We start from the raw sequence: 22520 nt of genomic DNA, 5'->3' as shown, positions 1-22520 counted from the left end.
TAAGACACAACCTCTGAAGCTGTCCATGGCCTCTGCAGCACGAGTGCATCCTCTCACCCTCCTGTGCCTCTGGCCTGCACCCCAGCTCTTGTATGCATAAACAAATAAATCTTTAAAAAAAAAAAAAACCTCTGGTTTTATGTATTACCACCCTCTCTTTTTATCTTCTAGAAGTAAACATTTATTAAATGGATATAAATCAAAAATGTCCTCATCTTAAAAGCTAGTATTGTAACTTCTCCTGAGGAAGTTATCTTTGATTAGGAAAATATCTTGATAAATCATTTGAGGGTAAAGTGAAACCCTGGGAGTATAGAATGGCAGGAACTAAAAAAAAAAAAAATAAAGACCAGTAAAATTTGAAGGGAAGGATGGAAGTTTATAAAAAGAGGGGGAGATTCAAGAAGGAGTGGGGAAGAATAGAGAGGACTGAGCAACATGGCAGGAGACTGGAGCCCAAGTTATAGAAACGGCTTAGGGACTTGTGGAAACAGTGCTTAAAATTAAATTTCAAGCTGTTTCTGTTACTGGGCCTTACACCATAATTCTGGAAATCTTCAAAAATATCTTAGGTGGAAATTATGGTCAGTCTGAGTCCACTTCTAAGTTGATGTAGTCCTAACTGGAGATTTTTTCACAGGAATCCTAGGGAGGGTCTTGGACTTTCTGCATTAATTTTATCTAGTTCTTAAATGAAAGAAGAATAAAGAGTGACTAAGAGTGTGAACTCAGATATGGTTGTTATTGTATTATCCAGGCAAGACTGGATGGTTGTTATGGTTGTTATTGTATTATCCAGATAAGACTTATAAAAGTCTTTTATAAGTCTTATCTGTAAAATGAGGTAAAGCATAATAATAGCACCTGCTTCCAAGAGAGCGTTACAATAGAGAAAACTACTAGAATGCTTAGAATAGTGCCAAATTAAATGCAGTCTTCATAGTAAGATTTTCATAAATGTTAGATAGTAGTATAATTATTGTATATGTGAAAATAACCTATTCCCACTTAGCTTCTGGTCAAACTTACTCTTTTGCTTAAGCAATTCTGGCATTAAATCCTGCCAGGACTTACACCTTCAAAAGCAGTGATAGAGGTTAAGTCTCATCATTTGTAGAGATTTCTAACTAGTAGGGAGGGTGGCAACAACCATAAGCACATTCTTTATATAGAGAAAGAATCTTCCTTCCTTAGTTCAGGAGCATTAGATCAGCTTACCCATCCATAGCTCCTAATTTTTTGATGGTTACAGCAGTGTTTTGGATATATTATTGGATCATCAGCTAATGATCCCTTATATTTATGTAACTTTCTAGAGTTTACAAAGGGCTATGCACATCAGTCTTCTGAATAAAGGTGCTTTGATCCTCATCTTGCAAATGAGAAACTATGCTTCAGACAGGAGCATAGTTATCTGCATCACTAGATCCAAAGAAGTTGTGGATTAGAACCCAGGCTTTCTGACTCTTTTTTGCATTGATTTTTGAGAATATGAAGGATTTTTTTTTATCATCTAAAGTAGCTGAAGTATGTGCAAACTCATGCACAGAGAAAGAAAAACAGAAGAAAAGAGTTTGACCTATTTTGCATATCAAAGGATGTTAGTTTTCCCCATTTAAGATCAGAAGTTTATCTACCCAAATTAAATGCAGTCTTCTAGTGCTAATCTTATATATTTCCTTTATTTGAATCCCGCAGGAAGTTATTATTTGCTTCAGTCAATCAATTAATTATTGAAAAGAAAACCATAAACCTCATCCTTGGAGAAATTCTAGCAGGATCTCTTTTATGATGTATTCTTTTGAACTTTTATCTCCCATATTCTCAGAATTCAGACTATCTGCCTGAACCTGGTGCCAGAGTCTGTGCCCTCTCTGAATTAAAAGAGAAATGCCAGTGACTTCTTCAGTAGCCCTAAATCTCCTGTGCCCAATTTTAATCTCATTTATGTGATCATGAAATGATAAAACTATGATCCAGAACACCTTAGAAGACAAAATTTTTGCAGAGAAGAGGTTGGTGCAAAAGGAGGTCAGACAAAAGACACTAGTCAGGAAAGATAACTTTAACTTGTGAAGAAGCCTGATTAGAGGACAAAATAGAAACTTGACTTGTAAAAATGTTATTAGTATCTTTTAAGAAAGCTGGACCCCAAACTTTAAAAACTCAAGTGAGCTAAAAACTCTGAGTAGGATAAGTATCAGTTGAAATAACTAATGTTTCAAAGCATAGGGTGAAAATACTATAATCAGAAATACCTTTTTTTGGTAATTGTAACACCTTTACCCTGGTGATCTGATTCAGTTAAGACAAATTTAAATTGGTTCCTAAGGTGTTATTTCTGACGACTTAATATCAATAGCATAAGGATCATGTTGGTGCTCTCTCTCTCTCTCTCTCTCTCTCTCTCTCTCTCTCTCTCTGTGTGTGTGTGTGTGTGTGTGTGTGTGTGTGTGTTGGGCTGGCTCACATTTATAGAGGGAGTTGTGGTGAGAATGGGGCAGAGAAGCCTGGTCAAGGGGAAGTTCAGCGTAGTTAACTAATTCCGGAATGTATTTAACTTCTCAAAAGGCCAGGTTACTTAAAATATACATGTATAAATTCACTTCCTGTTCTCATCTAATGCTTTCCCAGGTTTTCTCTCTTTAAGGATGTGTTAATGTATGGGGAATGAGAAACCAGACATCAACAGATAGGATTTCATGATGTTGTTGTGTAGTTTTAGAAGAAATGTCTTCTAACTTTGGCATTGCAAACTGATTTGCATAACCCTGCTTTACTATTCCAACTACCGGAGGGCAGGGCGAGGAAAGGAGACCCTAGCAGCAGAATGTGGTTTTAGCATCTCCTAATTCCAACAGTGCAGACATAGCTTAATGTATCAGGATTCTCAGAGTCAATTGAATCTGTTCCATCACTCTGAATATGTAATTAATGACGGCAAACCCTTTGAACAAAGAAAGATGGCAATACCTGGCAAAGTTAATTAACAATGTATAGATCTGAAATGTGCTCTTTGGAAGCGTTCAAATCAAATGTTAAATGATGTCAAGTGTCTTCAAAAGCAATTAAGGGAAAGAATCATATCAAGTTAACCTTCATCATCCTCACTAATTAATATTTATTGGGTGTCTAGACATCTTGCTTGGTGTTGAAAAAGGAATAGAATCTAGAATTTTATGATAGCTGATGAAATACTTATGAGTTCAGTGACAAGGTAGAAAAGGAAATAAATGAACTATTTGAGCATGATATGAACTATTTGAAGGATTTTGGAAATTATTACGGAGATCTCATTAACAGGATCTTGAATATCATCATAGAACTGATAGGGTATGCTTCTGAAGAAAGTATCAATTTATTTCTTTAAGAAGAAATATAGTTAGGTTTCCCTGGTGGCTCAGCGGGTTGAGTGCCACGCTGTGAAGCTGTCTGCAGCCTCTGCAGCATGAGTTCAATTCCTGGCCAGCCAGGGAGAAACCCACATGGTGTGGCAGACCTCTCCTGTCTCGCCCTCTTTTCCCCTCAGCAGTGTCTTTGGTCCATCTGCCTGTTCCGCTCCCCACTCTGTCTCTGGTGAATTCTCTTACCCTCCTGTGCCTCTGACCTGTACCCCAGTTCTTTTTAAATAAATAAATCTTTTTTAAAAAAGAAGAAATATAGTTAAACTATAGCATGATCTTTGGTTAGTATTTGAATATAGTTGACTACTCTATTTTATAGAATTTAATTCACCTTTATTATATATACCGTGTACAAGAGGAGATAGAAATGAATTTTTAAGACAATTTTCTCCGAGAAAAGATCTAGTGGTTAGGATACTTAGGTCCTGAGGAGTTTGACTTTTGGCCCCAAAAAACAATGTGTGATTTTTTGGGGGGAGTGGGGGGCTTCTCTATAGGCAATTAGTAGACTATTTTACAGATCTCATGTAGGAAATCTGCCCTCCTCACACCAGACTCGGGGCTCAGCCAGTGCACAGCAATCACTGGAAAGCTGCAGCCACACTTACACCCCTGGAAGTGCTCATGCCCTTTGCATATTTGCTTTCCTGCACCTTCATCCCTACATCTCCTCAGCTAGAGACTTTGGCTGAGGTTTTCAAAGGTTACTGCCTAGATCTTTTTTGGCATGGCATTTTTGTTGTCTCCCAAGATGGAGTAACTAGCTTAACTCTTTCAACTGAAACAACTAACAAAACCATATAAAATAATAAATAGAAAATAACAGTTTTCAAGACATTGGACACCAGATGACAAAAGACAGCGATTCCTGAGAGATAGGGAACAAGTCTTTGTATGATTAGCTAGTGTCATACAGTTGTTCCAAGCTTACCGTTTAAGAGCATTTCCAGGTCACAGCACAGGGATGATTTGGGCTTGAAAGTGGAAATATTTTTATGTTTCTGCATAGTTAGTACTTTCTGAACAAATATCACTGAAACTGGGAATCTGACCTGGGTGAAATCTTAGAGGTTAATTTACAACTGTATAGATAGTGAGACCTCCAGAGACATTTACCTAATACCAGAGATAGATGTTTACATTTCAGGAGGGGATGAAATCTGGAACTTGGAAACATCTCTGAGCTGTAAATCTGGAGCCACTGGGGTTATTTTTTCCTTGGAAAGATTTATTTACATTCCAAAAGGTTAGAACAAGACCTTTCCAAAGAGATTCTTAGATGTGGAAAGGGAAGCATCTGCCTCTTTCCCCTGTATAAAAGCCTAGAAATTTAGTGTTTCTATGTCCTTTACCTATCAGGTGAGCTTGCCACCTGATAAATTTTCACATCTGTTTCTCATATTGTTGTTGTGGAGACATGTAATGTGACTCTGACTATTGATCTACTGATCTTGCTGTGAATATAATAAGAACTCTGTCTTGGATTCAAAATCTTCAGTGTGCATTAAGGACAAAGTTAATAAAGATGAGTATTCAAAACGTAATAGAGGGGGATCCTAGGCATAGTTGGCAGACTTCCTAAGTGGAAGAGATGGAATTTAGAAGCCAAGGTGGCTAAAGATTGCAACACAAAGTAACAAGGAAGAGATAGGTGCATAGAGGGAGAACCTGGGAGACTGCAGAAGCTTCTCTTTGAATAGTCAGCAGGTTGCCATGACTGCACATGTGAAAGAAAACAACTCCCAGGGTTTGGGGGCTTGGTGGTGGGGCAATCCCAAAGGACCAAAAACAGTGTTAACACAATTTTAGGAATGTCGTTTATTAACACAAGCCAAACCAGAAAAAATTGTAGTTTATGGGGGACTTTGTTGAATACTAAGAAGATTTTTCCTTAGTAGTGAAGAATAATTAGCCATTGATGGGATGTACCTAGCAAAACCTTCCTAAAGCTATCATAAAAACAAGAACCAGTATGAGCAAACTGTTTCTAGGTAGCTAAACTACATCCCAGACACAGCTCGTGAATAGTTGTATAAATACAAAAATAGCCAGCACTTAGCAAGTTAAAATTCACCATGTCTGTCACTAAAGCAATGATTATCAGGTATATAAGAAATGAGGACATACTTATAATGAGGAGACTGATTAATCTATGAAAACCAATCAGAAGCCAACATATTAGACTTAACAGGCAAGTACGTTTACACACTTTATATTCCATAAGTTCAAAAATTAAGTAGAGAAAAAGAAGATATAAAAAAAAGAGACCTAAATTGTACTTGTATGGGTGAAGTACAGTGAATGGTATTAATGGTAGATTATATATGTGTAAAAAAATAAATTTGAAGAAACAGCAAAACTATTCAAAATGAAATGAGAAAAAATTATTTTGTTTTAAGTGAAAAGAACATTAATAAGTTGCCAGAAAAATTCAAGTGGCTAATACACAAGTAACTTTTATACAGGAGGAAAAGGCAGCTGCCTCTCTGCACATCTAGAATCTCTTTGGAGTTCCAAAGGAGAGAAGATGTTGGAGGGTGAGGAAGAAAAAAACATTTGAAGAAATAATTGCTGAAAATTTTCCAAATTTAATTTAAAAAACTAAAATTAAAATCTCAGCACAAGAAAAACAAAGTTACATGACAGCACATAATAATCATGTTGCACAAAACCAAAGATTAAGATAATAATGTCAAAAGCAGGCAGAGGAAAAAAAAAGACCTGTTAAGTATAGAGGAACAAGATGTGTGGCAGCAGATTTATTTTCAGAAACAGTGAAGAAATCTTAGAATATTTAGGGACTAATAAAATTATTAATAATTTTAGGGAATTATAAATAATTGGTATTGATAACAATTAAATATGGGAAGTTTGTAAAGGGATGAGAGAAAGCTGTGACAGATAATTCTGTCTAGGTTTGCTGAGAAGAGTTGTTGAAAAACGTTGGGCCCCCTATTGCAGATGCTAGAATTTATCCTGAAGGTATGGGGAGCCGTTAAAGAATTTTGGGTAAGCACACATCAGATTTGCAAGCTCGAAAGATCACTCCAGTGACATTAGAGTGGCTCATAAATGGATGTATGAATAAATGGAAGAGGATGATTTGGAAGGCTGACAGACTGAAGGAAGGGCATGCAACAATGTTGAAGCTATTAATTTTTTAATTCATTCAACATGTATTTGTTGAGTCCTCCAATATACCACACTTTGGGCCAGATTCTTTAGTAACTGTGGTAAGCAAAGTAGCTATTTATATATTGATAAAAAGTGTGCTACTTATATGTTGTAGACATCTTTCCATGTCAATATAAGTAAACTGATCATTTATTCATTCATTTTTAGCATTTTTTTTCGTGAATGTTGCATAATAAGCTCTTTGTGTTGGGCTTTTGGCTAGGCATCAAAGATACAGCAATAAAAAACCTCTCTGAACTCATGAAGTGGACATCCTAGTAGGGGGTAAAAACAGACTTATATAAGCAGATACATGTAAATGCATAGATAGATGATAGCTAGGTAGACAGACAGACAGAGTGCTAAAGATCATTCCATGGTATGCAACCAAGACATACTCTTCACCTTGAACTTCATCTTCAATTCCAGATAGCTGAAAGTCTCCTTTAGTGCCATTCCTGGCATTTCTAAATTTTGTGTGATTAATAATCTCAATATTATGTCACCATCATGTGTGGTCGAGAAAACTAGGAGTAATTCAAGAAGTATGAACTTCAAATTTATTGTTAATATATAAAATCATTATCAAATATTGGCAAGTATTTTTGAAAGAAAAATTTTACTATTCTGAAATGTTATCAATTGACTGAAAAATAAATGCACATTTTATAGGAGTAACTTAATTAGTAGTGATGATGAAAGTCATTAATTTTTATGAAAAAATTAAGTATTTTTCAAATGGCTTGATAGAGAAAAGGATTGACAAAAATGAGAGTATGTTATTTATAAGTTTTAGGAAGTTTATACATATTTGTGCTAGCAAATTTTTATAAAAATGTGAATAACAGTAACATTATTATTATGCTAGTAAGAGTAGGAATAATAGTATTTTTTTTAAATATTTATTTATTTATTTTATACAAGAACCGGGGTACAGGCCAGGTGCACGGGAGGGTGAGAGGATTCACCAGAGACAGAGCGGGGAACAGAACAGGCAGACTGAAGAAATACACTGCTGAGAGGAACAGTGGGCGCTACAGGAGAGGTCTGCCACACCATGTGGGACCCTCGCTGGCCAGCCGGGATCGAACACAGACAGCTTCACAGCGCTGCGCTCAACCGCCTGCGCCACCAGGGGAGGCCCAAGAGTAGGAATAATAGTATTAATGATGGTGATGATTAGGTTATATGATTATTCCAGTCTTTGTAGATTATATATTAGTATTCATAACATTAAGCAAAATAATTTTTAAGAACTATAAATTTTAGTTACATTGTTACATTTATGTCATGATTATTTTATAAAAATGATTATTTGAAATTTCTTCACATCTTGTGAGGTTGGACTGAAAGCAAAATGTTAACTTCACCATCTCAAAATTTCACAGAAATGAGAGACTCCATAAATATGCTCAATGATATTCATGAAAAATAACTTTGGAATAAGATGTAACAAAGACTATATAGAAAATAAAACGTAAGGGAATAACAAGGTACCTAAAATGTTTTGTTTACATAATCAATCTAGAAACAGATTCTGTTAGAATTTTTTTCAGAAGATTGTTCCTTATATTTATGGGTCTATGAAGACAAAACTGCTAAATAAAAGAAATGTTAAAATGATTGTATAGCTGGTCTACAGTTTTTAATAGTTAAAAATGAAGGATTTTTTGAGGTATGCACATCAATCTTAGAAGTTCCTGCTAGAAAACACATTATTGAAAACCTCTTTTCCCGAATTATATCTGCTTTGAACAAAAAGGCAAAAGCATCATTAAATGTATTACTTTTGTAAATCATGCATTGGCCACTTAGACTTGCAGAGACAACCAGATGTCTTTTTTAAAGTTCAACAGTGGTGAATTAATGATAAATTCAACTCTGTTCTTGTTTACTAGCTTACCATAGAGGGATGTCAGCTCTCTCACAGCCCACAGAGTCAATCTGAGGCAATATTTATTGAACAGAAAATGAGAAAAGAAATTGACATGTGAATGACATGGATAACAGAACAAGCATACTGAAGGCTCTGTGTCACTCAGGAATCACAATATTTTTCACACCCTTTATTTGTGTGTTCAAAAAGTAATTGTAGCACTGAAGAATATAACAGGATTACTGAACTGTAAGCAGGAACGGTGGCCACCATCAACATTCTTCTTCAGCCAAAGACAGTTTCATGATCTAAAAATTTGGAATTACCTCGTTAGGTACTTATACAAGAATATGAATGATCTTTACAGAAAATGAATGATCACATATTAAAAAGGCTACTCAAAAGAAAGGCTTAATATTATATTTGGCAGACAAATGTATCAACACGACAAGATTGGTTCTTGAAGAGCTGCTTGAAGAGAGATGAGCTTGTTTTTAGAACCCACTGAAGAAATGATCAATAAGTAGATTGAACGTATAACTATTTCTTACATGATAACTTACATAATTCTCTTGGCACTTGATTACAGAGAAAGTGCTGAATTTGAAGTCCATCTAATGGATTTGGAATGTATTAGAACTTTGATACATATGGAAATTTGTAGCTAATTTTATCTTTTGAAAGAGAGTTACATTATCTTGTTTCTAGATCCGAGTTCTAAGGTCAGATAATTTGAATGTAATTGTGTGAACAGGCACCTGCAAAACTAATGGATATAATACAGAGCAACAGTTCAACAATCTTAAAAGGGTTTCTGACATTGGTTCAGAGAGTATCTTTCTCAGGCAAGGCCTAGAGTTTGTAAAATTGATTCTATAACATATATAATTATTGAATCAAGCCTTCAAATCCAAAAGCTGAGGAGATAAAGGTTTGCTTCTGTGGGGCCTCCCTGGCTGTCCTGAGCGCCGGTTCGATTCTCAGCCATTGGCAAGGGTCCCATACGGTGTGACAGACCTCTCCTGCTGCGCCTGCTGCTCCCCTCAGCAGTGTACTTCGTCGGTCTGCCTGTTCTGTTCCCTGCTTTGGCTCTGGTGAATTCTCTCACCCTCCCATGGTTCTGATTGTACCCAGTGCTTGTATAAATAAATAAATCAGGGCCTCCCCCGTGGCGCAGCGGTTGAGCGCTGGGTTGCGAGGCTGCCTGCAGCCTCTGCAGCGCCGGTTCGATCCCCGGCTGCTCCCCGGCCACCGGAGGAGGGTCCCACATGGCGCGCAGACCTCTCCTGCCGCCCGCTGCTCCCCTCAGCAGTGTATTTCATCAGTCTGCCTCTTCTGTTCCCTGCTGTGGCTCTGGTGAATTCTCTCACCCTCCCCGCGCTTCTGACTGTACCCAGTGCTCGTATAAATGAATAAATAAAATCTTAAAAAAATAAATAAATAAAAATAAATAAATTTGTAATAATAGAAGAAAGATAAATTTTGAGGTCAAATTTCATACTTAGTGTCTAGCCAGGGAGTTCATTTTATGCTGGTGTTAGCTAGAGAGCTAGATATTAATTGTAATGATAAAAAGGGATGGACTTAGATAGTGTCACTGCACTGAGAGTGTCACCAATTCGATTCTGAATACATTCAAGATAGAACTGATAATCTATTTGTTGGTAATTAAGGGTGGGATATGATAGAGTGAGTCCAGGAGGGTTTTTGGCTGAGCAACTGGTTGAATAGAATCGTCATGTTCTAACAAATAGAAAATGGCAATGAGATACTTTGGATTGGGAGTGAGAGGATGGATGCAAGAATTTCGTTCTGAGGCTTTTAACTGCCTTCTCAGCATTGGTTATTGATGGTCTTGACCTCTTCAGTTAACATGCCCCTAGTGGAACTATTCATTTTCTCCTTCAGCTTGCTTTCCCTGGTGTCTTCCTCATGCTCAGCAATGGCAATGCCATACCTTCTCAGCTCAGGCCACAAACTTTACAGTTAGTCTTGAATTCTTCTTTCCCTCCCACCCTTTTATACGCCTTCCTTCTCTCCTCCCGCTCTCTCCCCAACTCTCATCTTTTTAGATGACCTTTTTTTCCCACCAAATTTTATGTTTTATCAAGGTATAATCAATAAATAACATTTTCAGGTGTACAACATAATTATTTGTATTTGTATATATTGTGAAGTGATCACAATAACAAGTCTAGTTAACATGTCATCATACCTATTGACAAAAAAATTCTTGTGATGAGATTTTAGGGTCTACTTTTTTAAAGCAACTTTCAAAGGCAAATTCAACATTGTTAACTATAGCCATCATGTACATAGATGTACGTTCTATCTCCATGACTTACTTATTTTGTATCTGAAAGTTTGTGCCTTTTGATCCCTTTCACTCATTTCTTCTATCTTCATATGTCTCTCTCTCATATACATACCCAATCTGTCAAAAAATCTTGTTTCTGCATTTGGAATGAAATCTATAATGTGATTAATCCTCCCTACCTCAATTGCTAAATCCCTGCTTCCCAGCCACCCACATTTCTCTCCAGAATGCTGCAAAGCCCTTCTAACTAATTTCCTTGCTTCCCCCTTCTTCCTCTGTAGTCTATTTTCAAGATGTCTAGTAGAATTATATTTTTAAAATATAAATAAACTCAATCACATCATTCTTGTGTTAAAAATCCTTTATGCCTCTCTGTATAGCTCAGAGTAAAATCAAATCCTCCATTGGTCTATAGGGCTCTATTAACTCAACCCCCTGCCTCTACCTCTTCATTTCCCCCTTCTCTCCCACTCTCCCCTTGCTAGTCCTGTAAGGTGCTGGGTATATTTCCTTCATGGAGCCTCAATCCTAGCTTAGTCCTCTGCAGGGAAAATTCTTCCTCCATATATGGCCAGCCTCACTCTTTCACTTCTGAGCATTTGTCTGGGTGTCACCTTCTCAGGGAAGTCTACCCTGATTGTCCTGTGTCAGATGCAAAGGGGCACACACAGCCCACCCGCGCTGCTCACCCCAGTCCCCTTACTCTTGTCTATTTTTACTGTTGTAGCACTTTTTAACATGCTTTATAATTTATTTCACCATTCAATGAATTTTTCTGTCTCCTTCCACCAAACTGTAGTATAATTCCCCAGGACAAGGATTTTTGTTGCTAGGTCACTGATGTATTCCAGGTAGCTGGAATAGTGTCTGGCACACATTAGGTGCTCTATAAAGACTCCTTGAATAGCCCACATTGCACCTGCCTTGACTTTAGAGCACTAACATCTCAACCAGGATCACACCCAAATGTGTGAGCAGTCCAGGTTCACTTAGTTTGGCTCCCCTTTCAAACAGTCATTTTAAAAAATATATTCTATGTTAAGAGAGGATGGATTTGGCAAGGCTATATATGGAAAGGACAAAAAGCAGGAGTGGGGCTTAGCTTTTCCTTATTTCAGGCAATTGAGTATAGCCCTGAATGTCTCTAAAACAATTCAAAACCCCACCCACCTTGGCACACATCTGCCACTCAGCATGCCCCTCTGGGGTCTTACTGTGCCCACTCCAAACTGGAGTGTGTTTCTTGCCCATATCCAGGGCCTTCCCTGAGAGGCCATCTGGCAGGAAGAGATTTTTCCATTTTGAAATATCCTCAAGGGTGTTTTAATGCCCCTTCGAAACTGGTGGCCCAGGCAACTGGCTATATGTCTGAACGCAGCCACAAGAGAGCAAGTTTTATGTAGTGTGATCGTTTGAAAAGCCTTAATTTGCTGAAGGATTTCGAGATCCTTCTCTGAGAGCTCTCACTTTTCTCTATGGGCCTCAGCAGAAAAACAGTACTAGCTGTGCAGGGCATCACTATGATTGAGAAGGAAGGACACTCCCTACCCCTGAGGTTTTCTTCAATGGCAGAATGTTCCTGTCAATGTAACACATCTTTCTGGAAATGCACCTTCCCATTTCTGCTCTCACAGTTTGTGCTCAAGCTGGGGACTCCTTGTTAACTTTTATATCAAATCTACTTCACTGTAATAGCTGCTTGCTCCTGGCAAGGTTATACACTCCAATGTTGATTAATTTCATCATTGTCTTTCCTTGTGAAAATGGAGTGTTATGAATAAAATTAATGTTTGAACAGTGAAGATGGTTTCATTCTAGGCAGGAGACACATTTTCTTCACCTGTCCAAAGAGGAGGAAACCTCATTTTCCACTGTTCTGAATTGTTTTGAAGCTCATCTGAGACGAAGCAGTAGATGGGTCTACATAGAATCTTTCCCACTTTCCTTGTCTACTGACATGGAAAGAAGCTTGTCTACTGACATGGCAAGAATCAGTACAGAGAAAAGAATTATTTATTGTAAATTTAGAGATTGAGAAGGGAAAGGGCATGCATTTTTAACTCCTTTCTTCCTAGGGAGACTGCTTAGTGAGTATGAAACAGTGGGCTGGGGGAATAAGGTGGTGTGTGTAAGACAGGGGGTCAAGGAATGTAAGGTAAGGTAAAAAGTATCAGGCTTTTCTGCCCTCCCGCCATCAGGATACATGATGGATCCTTGTCCTGAATGCATGCCTGATGGCGGGCACCTGGAGTAGGGTGTGGGCATAGGTAGATGGGATTCACCTGGGCTCAGACTGTGCTTTTTAAGGGCGGCGTCACGGGGATGCCAGAAGCAGAAGCTGAGAAAGAAGCCGAAGAGAAGCCAAAAGAGAAACCGAGCAGAAGCCGAGAGAAGGCCAGAGAGCCCACAGAGTGAAGACCTGCTGGGGGCTGGGAGGACTGCCAGCCTCCCGGCCCCCCAGCACCCCTGCCTGCCGTTGTACCTGGTAATCCCAATAAAAGACCTGCAAAACCCCTGAGGGCTCCAGAACTCCTCCTTTACCTGGTCTGCATGGGATCAGAAAACCTGCACTCTGTCCAGTTCCTGCCTTTACAAGCATGAAGACAACATGGCTGCTAGAATCGGTAAAGGACCTACCCGGTATGGGTTGGTTGCATTTCAAGGGACCCCGGGGCACCCTGGGAATTGGGCAGTGTAGGGTAAAGAAAATATCAGGCTTTTCTGCCCTTCCGCCATCAGGATAGATGATGGATCCTTGTCCTGAATGCATGCCTGATGGTGGGCACCTGGAATAGGGTGTGGGCATAGGTAGATGGGATTCAGCTGAGCTAAGACTGTGCTTTTAAGGGCGGCGTCACGGGGGGACGCCAGCAGCACCAGCACCAGCAGCAGCAGCAGCCTCAGCCGAAGCCGAGAAGCAGCAGAACGAACGCTAGAGAGCCCAGATAGAGTGAGGACTTGCTGGGGGCTGGGAGGCCTGCCAGCCTCCCAGCCCCCCAGCCAGCACCCCTGCCTGCCATATACCTGGTGAACCCCTAATAAAAAACCTGCAAAACTACTGAGGACTCTGACTCCTCCTTTACCCGGTCTGCATGGGATCAGAAAACCTGCCTTGTGCCCTGTCCTGCCCCTTACAATTGGCGTAGTCGGCAGGATCCATGCAGACGGGTATTGGAGCCCTCCGAAGACCTGGAGGGACTAAGGAGAACAGACTGTTTGCCTGTGATGACGGTGGAGGTGCCATGGCGGCACAGAAGGTGGATACGGTCCGGAGCTGTGGGACGAGACCTCTCATGGAGGAGACGCCCGAGAGGACCAGGCAACGACACCGGAAAGGACCAGCCAACGAAACCGGAAAGGACCAGCCAACGAAACCGGAAAGGACCAGCCAATGACACCGGAAAGGACCAGCCAATGACCCCTGAGGCAGCAGGCCGCTGCTGACGCAGGGAGAGGCCAATGGACATGGACTGATAAACTTGGACTGACAATACCGCCGGAAGGCGGAGGACCTTGCAGGTTGATATGTTTTGGGACCCTGGGGGTGGAACAGTTTTGTTTGTAAACCCCAGGAGATGGGAATCTGGGGGTGGCCAGTGGGCCTAGATGGCCAAAAGCAGCCTGTGTATGCCCAGCAGCCAGGTGGAGGAGAAAAGCCAACTAAGAAGGCAAAAGCTGGTACTGATGATAAGTTGAGAAGCCCTGAGCGGCTGTTAAGCAGCCTGGGTATGCTGAAGCCCTGTGAGTCTCGTAAAATCACCTGTGGGTGATGCCCTGCTCGTTCTTGAGTGAGGGTCAGGAGCTGAGGAACCTGTCCTTGGGGGACGGGTGGGGAACGTGGCTTGGGGTGGAGCCCAAGCCGCATGTAGATTTTTGATCCCCGACCCATGTGCTTGTGCAGTGGGTTGGCCTGAGTGCAGGGGTCTGCGAGTCGCATGGGTGGCCACGAAGGCCGAGTGTTGGAGCGACTGCAGACAGAAACCCTAAGGGTTGGCGATTACCCCCAACAGAATAAAATTGCCAATCCCAGAGCTAGTGCATCCTGGGGGTGGATGCTGTGTGTGCCTTGTAGCCGAGACGACAGCCAGAGAAGGCCAGGAAGCCTGACGGCTCCTGGTGTGTTATAGCAGATGCCGTGTGTGATTTCCCCTCCCTCGTATGAGCAGTGCCTTCGGCAGCAGATTTGGTGGCTCATCTGCTGGTACCAATAATTGTCTTTTGCACTTGGTTGGTGCCCTGCCTGGACTTATTTGTGTTCTGTTGTATTTTGTTATGTTGTATTTTGTTATTTGATGTATTTGCTTTTGTGGGCCATGGCTGCATTGTTTGTTTGCTTAGAAAATTGTGTATATATGTATAGACTGTATGGCAGAAAACCCTGAGGGGGTGGACTGTATGGTAAAGAAAATATCAGGCTTTTCTGCCCTTCCGCCATCAGGATAGATGATGGATCCTTGTCCTGAATGCATGCCTGATGGTGGGCACCTGGAATAGGGTGTGGGCATAGGTAGATGGGATTCAGCTGAGCTAAGACTGTGCTTTTAAGGGCGGCGTCACGGGGGGACGCCAGCAGCACCAGCACCAGCAGCAGCAGCAGCCTCAGCCGAAGCCGAGAAGCAGCAGAACGAACGCTAGAGAGCCCAGATAGAGTGAGGACTTGCTGGGGGCTGGGAGGCCTGCCAGCCTCCCAGCCCCCCAGCCAGCACCCCTGCCTGCCATATACCTGGTGAACCCCTAATAAAAAACCTGCAAAACTACTGAGGACTCTGACTCCTCCTTTACCCGGTCTGCATGGGATCAGAAAACCTGCCTTGTGCCCTGTCCTGCCCCTTACAGGCAGTAAGAAGCATAGGTCTCCCAGTGAAACCTACTGCTCCCTACTCCCTGACCAACCCCTATTCCCACCTCAGGCTGGGAAAAGTGGAAGCTGGTGGTGAGTAGGCTTAGGGGGCAAGGGAATGGTCAACAAGGAACACTTACAGGTTCTTCAAGAGTTTGTAAACCACTGTTATCAGCAGGATACTAGTCTTAATTCCTAATTCTTTCCTGTGTCATCCCTCACAAACTGCCAACTTCCCTTTTTTCTCACCAACCTTAAACCCTGTCTGATCCTCACTAACCCTTTTCCCTTCATTAATCTTTAGTCTCATTCAATAAATTAAAAGCAAATACTTGGGGCTGTTTAAAATACTTCTAGCTATTTGTCCTCAGGAGATGCCTCCAGTAAACTTCTGTTATTACCATCTGTTTTCTATGAATAATCACCCCATTCCCAAACACAAGTTTCTTTCCAGAATACAAGTTTTGCTGGCTTTGAGTTCAATCAGCTGAAGCTTAGGGAATCTTGTCTTTAAGAGTTCAGTTAGGGAAAAAAAAAAGTTCAGTTAGAGGACAGGTGGAAGAAGACCCAGGGCATGAGTCAGGAGAAAGAAAAGTAAGAGAAATTTTGGTTTTGGAGATATTAGAAGATTTATGATATACGTGTGTGTGTGTGTGTGTGTGTGTGTGTGTGTTAGTTATCATTCCACTGGATTAAGTTGTAAGAGGACGAAAATTAGTAAAGAGTTCCTCCTTCCCCTGTCACTTAGGGCAGGTAGCTGGTGAGGAGACACTAAGAGGAACAGGGAAATCTATGCTGCCACTCTGCACCTTTCCCCTGGTGTTGCTGCAGGTGGTCTGCTTTTGTTTGTTTGTTTTTTTAATCTCTATGCCATTAACCTGGATGGTTCTTGCTCAAATTAGCTAAGAATGTTGCTGTAAACTTGAGATTTGGCTTTGGAAACTTATCATCCATTTTCTTTTCTTTTTGATTTAAATTGAGATAATCAGTTTGTGGGTTTGTGAAGTTCGTGAAGATTCTTTATATATTCACATGTCTCTTTAGTATCAAAATAATAATAATGATAGGTCTCCCACATTCTTCATAAACTTTATTTTATAAGCAAATTATAAATGATTGGGATAATTAATTCTTGCATATGTTACCAATTCCAAAGGTGTTTCTAATGAGAAGAAGGTTTCCTTCCAGCTCTTGTCCCTGCAGCCACCTAAGATTTTTGTTTTTGTTTTTAATGCAACCATAGTTACCAAGGAAAGCAGTTGATAATATAAATCACATAAAATTATTCACAACCTTAGTTATTTTATTTAATATTGGAAATGACCTCTTTCCTCTTGAATAATTATAGAAACAGTTAATATGTTAGTTCCTTTGTATTTGATATTCTACATCTTTTAAAATATAACCATCTGTAATGGCCACAGAACTAAAAATTACCCTCATTCTGGGATAATCCCTCAGTATTCCTTAAGGGTACTTAAAGTGTCTCTTCTACCCAAAATTCACAAGGGTTTATTTCTGATTTCACATTTATACACAGACTTTCTAATTTAAACCAGTACAAGGCCATTAAGAGCTAAAAAAAAATAAGAAGAATTTTGAAAATCACTGGAACCCATTTGACTCTTGCTCTTAACTAAAAATGATTGAAATAGGCTCTTTCATCCTAATGGCAGTTTGTAGAAATGTTTCCCTCAGATTAAGTGGATGTTTTGCCATATCTTTTCTCTTAGGGATTCTGGGGAAAGAGGAAATGATTTACAGTCTTTTGCAAAGGGAGGATCTTAGTTACCACAGTTAGTATATCTAAAGGGACCCTGGTTCAGATATCCAATCTGCTCCCTTCTTCTCTTATACTAACTAAGGCTGTTAAGAGAGATAATAATTGCGTTGAAGAGAACAGACTTGATTTGCTGCTCTGGGAACTCGGTCTAATTTGTGCCTAGACCTGAAGTCAGGTCATGGGAACAGAGGATTGAGAACCCTAAAAAATTGTGAATATTAAACCATAAAAATTTCATGAAATTGGACTTCTGGCTTCCAGCCCAGTATCTAGCATGTAAGGAGCTTGGACGTCATCACCCTCATCTTTGCATCAACAACAAAAATTGCTGAATAAATTTAAAATCAACATTGTTTTTCTGGGATCAATCAGAGAATTGAGGTCACAGAGCAAACTGCTGCCCTCTAAAATTGTAGAGACATATTTGGATAGAGAAAATCACAATTTACCACAGCAGAAAAAGTTGGGTTACACAGGAGATCACTGTGTACCTGTCTGTGTAGGTTGGTAAATAATCAAACAAGCATTGGACAGACTGCTAAGAGGAAAAGCCATATAGGACTTTATAATAATATGGATCTCTCCTATGTGCATGGGAGAGACCCATCAAGACTGAAAAATTGCTTATGTGGCTTGAGGCATAATCTTAAATAGTTTAGCTAAAACAGGGCCTCCCCTGGTGGCGCAGCAGTTGAGCACTGGGCTGCAAAGCTGCCCTGCAACTTCTGCAGTGCCAGCGAGGGTCCCACATGGCGCGACAGACCTCTCCTGCCATGCCCACTGCTCCCAGCAGCAGTGTATTTCATCAGTCTGCCTGTTCTCTTTCCAGCTCTGGCTCTGGTGAATTTGTTACAGGGCAGGGAGAGGGGTAGCCCAAACCCTCAAACCTGCCTGTTTTAAATGAGTTCTGCCATTTGCCGCATTAACACAAAACATATGAGACTTTAATGGGAAATGGGAAAAGCACTTAATACAATTAGGAAACAATACAGAAAAGGCAAAGAATATAGTTTTTAAATCAAGCACCCAAAGTTTACTGTCCCCTCGTGGGTAAAACTCCATCCAAATGGGATTGGCCCAGAGCAAGGCCCCAAAGCCTGCTAAAGTATCTTTCAGTGGGGACCCACAGAAAAGGTCAGAAACAACCAGACAAGCCTGGAAGGAAAAGAGCAAAATCAAGATAAAAGCTGCCATTGACACCTCCCCACGGGTCTCACCCACATCTGTCACCCAGTCCACAACCAAAAGGCAAGCACAGTTTCTTTACATGTCTCTCCATTCCATGTGCCTTCTCCAGGTCTCCTTCTGGCTCTCCATCCTGCTTCCTTCCTTCTCAGTCTCCTCTGCAGCTTCTCTCTCTGCTTAGCTCCACCCTCCTTCTAGGTGGGGCAGGAAACCTGAAACCTCCCCCTTTCCTGGGGACCACCCTGTTACAAATTCTCTCACCCTCCCATGCTTCTGACTGTACCCAGTGCTTGTATAAATAAATAAATAAATAAATCTGTAAAAAAAAAAAGTTTAGCTAAAACAAGGGAGGTTGGGTGAAGAAAGGGACATTTGGGCAAAGAATTAACAACAAAAAAAAGATTTAAGTTCTGCTTTCTCCATTGAAAAGAGATGAGATTAGGTCCTCCTGGGAGAGGTCCTTATGTTAGGGGGAGAAGGATGTCCTAAAGCTAATTCCATACAGGCTTTGTGGACTCCACCCCCACCCCAGGCCAAAGCCAAAGACACTGGGAACTCCAAATCCCATCACCACCAAAGGGAGGGTGGCTGGGACCTGAGGGTGGGGTTAAGCAGCCAGGTTGGTATAAAGCCAGACACGTGGGCTTTGGAGGGGGTTCCCCTATTTTGGCTCTCCGCCATCTAGCAGCGTCTGGCCAGCTCTGAGAGTGACTTTGGGATTCCAGGTCGGCGGATTGTGTAGGATGCATTAAAGACTTTATTTCCCTATTTTCTCCCTGAATTGTACATTTTCCTTATGTCCTTTTCCCTTGTAAATAAACCTTTTATTAACCTTTTGTGTATGCCTGTAGTGGAGTATTAATAAGTCCCTTTTAAGCATGTGAGTGAGGACCCACAGCCAGGCAACCCGTTCAATATCGGGGCTGCCCTATAACAGATGGCGCCCAACGTGGTTTCCAAGCTTAACCCGTGGTTGACCAGCCCAAAACCTTTTATTTACCTTTTGTGTATGCCTGTAGTGGAGTATTAATAAGGCCCTTTTAAGCGCGCGGGTGAGGACCCACAGCCAGGCAACATGTTCAATATCAGAGCTGCCCTATAACACTTACAGAGCTAAATAGCAAAACAACCTCCACCCAGCTTTCAGAGGCCCTCTCATGAAAAAAACCTTTTGCCAAAGGCATGTTTTGGGGTTGCAGGTGTTTGCTTTTCCACGAGACCCAAGAGCAGAAAGCTCTGGAAACCAGACCTACTGTGCAAAAATTGAAAATGGAATGGGGGTTACTGGAGGATCAATGTGCACAAGTTTGAGAGTTAAAAACTCTAGGAGGGTTGAGGCTTAGGAAGTCCCTCACAATTCTGTGAGTTTTCTCCTAGGAGTGTTGTTTTTTGGAGTTGATATATTTGGAAAGTGGGGTCCTTGGGTTTACTCTGGGAAAGTTTTCACCGGAGCTCCCCTTTCGAGTTTCCCAGGCGAGATTCTCCAGGAGACATAGGCCATAGTTATAAAGAGCAGTTTTATTAGAAAAAGGGACAGAAATGTAAAGGACACTTGCATAGACACAAGTGGGCAGAATGAGCTGCCCCTTTGCGGGGACAGTGTTAGGTTTTATCTTCTTTCAGTAGAGAGGGGTTCATTTTTGTGGGTGGTTGGTTTGTTGTTGATTTTGATAATTATGTAGAATTTGAGAAGGGTCCGGAGATTCTACAATGGCCCTCAGTCTGCATATCTTCACCTTCAGGTCTGTGCTCCCGATACCCCCTACAGCCGTCTGATACTGCCTGGGTCTTGTGCCTTGTGATCTAGGCACTGGCACCTGAGGATCTTATTTTCTATAGCTAGGTTTACTGGCTATATTCATCCCTTCTACCCCCCACCTCCTTGCGTGAGACAGGTTCCTGACCCATGGTGTATCCTTTTCTGTTCTTTCCTCTACTGCTTTCTCAAAATCAGGATAGGAGAAATTCCCTTTTGTTTCAGTATGGGGAGTAACTATTTTGAAATATGCCTTGAGTATTCTGTTCTTAACAAGGCTTACCTCGAGGGAAATAAGTTTGCCAGAGCACCTGGGGGAAAGGAAATGGCCTATTCTAGGCCTTTGTAACTTTTGCTATCTCATCTAAGGAAGGAAAACAAAACTGAGAAGCCCTTAGGATGTTCCTAACCCAGGGCACAGTCTCATTAAAAGACAGGTTTAATCACAAGACTGTAGAATGCTTTCTCTCCCCAACACCTTACCACCCCCTCGGTAAGACTCTTGCAGAACAATAGGATTACAGCAGAAAGAACTGCATGTCTCAGATGTTATTTAGGAAGTCTCTAGAGATGAGGGGCTGGGGGAAGCAAATATTGTTTAAAAAAATTAAAAAAAAATAAGATGTCTCTAGAGAAATACAATGACTACAGGAGCTACAAAAATAAGGACATTAGAGGAAATTTTAGCTTTTGATACTTACAGCTATAACAAATGCTACACATAGTCTAACTCCTAGAAAAATAAACTAAATACACAAAATGTTTAATTATTATAGTTCCTCTTATCCAGTTCATGTCTAACTTTTAACCAAAAATTACAAGGCATATGAACAGACAAAAATAAAACACACACACACATAAACAGAGTTTTTGAAGAAACAGAATCAGCTTGAGATATTGTCTAGACTTTAGGATTATCAGACCTGGAATTTAAAGTTACTATGATTATTATGCTAAAGGCTCTTGCGGAAAAATGGACAACATGCAAGAACAGATGGATAGTAATATCCTGGGTTTTATAGGACTTAGTGGAATAAGGAAAAGTAGGTCTGCCTGTTCCATCTTCCTGAAAGTGGAACTCTTAACTAGAACTTAAAAGATAAAGTTCATTCTGTTCCCTTTATTATCTTTGTTTCCTCTGAGCTCCCATTTCTATGTGTTATTTCTTTTTTTTTTAAAGATTTGTTTATTCATATAAGAACTGGGATACAGGCCAGAGGTGGGGGGGGCGGTGAGAGGATTCACCAGAGACAGAGTGAGGAACAGAACAGACAGATAGACTGAAATACACTGCTGAAGGGATCAGCGGGCGAGTCAGGAGAGTTCTGCTGCACCATGTGGGTATCTCCCTGACCAGGGATCGAACTCGTGCTGCAGTGGCTGCAGATAGCTTCACAGGTTGCATCTTAACCCCTTGAGCCACCAGGGAGGCCCTCTATGTGTTATTTCTATTTCTTTTATACTAACATTTTCCTCAGCAGTGTGATGCTCCCCAGCTATCTACTCTTATTTAAAGTTAAGCACATAAGCAGCTATTTCAGGGTGAGGAGTGAAATGTACCACTCATTTTAGGGTTACTGGTAGGGATCCATTTCTTGGGAGAGTGTAAATTTATCAAATACCAATTTCTGAAAATCTTTGCACTTAAGACTGTCATTTTTTTCGAACGCACCCTCAAATGTCTTGCGAAATCTGACATTGTAGTAACTAGAGGGGAAAAGAGCTGAATGACCACTGTTCTATATTCATACTTTTACCTAATCTCCCTACTTTTAGTAATGCACTCAGCCTATTTTTTCCCCCGGGGGCTCTACTACTATAGTTCTTATGGAGGTCAAAGGCAATGAGGGCAGAAGACTCGTTTCTGCTCCCTGATCATTGAAACACATAGGTCCTAACATAGTCATGTTAACAGGCAGAATTAAGGTCATAATGTGATTTCTGGAGTCGGTGGGTGTGGAGTGTGCGGTCCTTGGGAAAGGTTTCACCAGAGTTCCCCTTTCAGCGGTACATGGCGAGTTTCCCAGGCGAGTTTCTTCACGAGACTGAGACGTCAGTTATATTGAAAGGGCAGGTTTATTAGGGAAGGGATAAAACAAGTTAACGACACTTGCATAGACACAAGCGGGCAGGAAGAGCTGCCCCAGAAGGGACAGGTTTGCTACTGTAACAGGGTGGTCCCCTG

The sequence above is a fragment of the Talpa occidentalis genome, unplaced genomic scaffold (assembly GCF_014898055.3).
Source record: "Talpa occidentalis isolate TD23 unplaced genomic scaffold, MPIMG_talOcc4v2.1 talOcc4.6, whole genome shotgun sequence".
Taxonomy (NCBI): Eukaryota; Metazoa; Chordata; class Mammalia; order Eulipotyphla; family Talpidae; genus Talpa; species Talpa occidentalis.
This window is presented reverse-complemented; position numbering follows the sequence as displayed.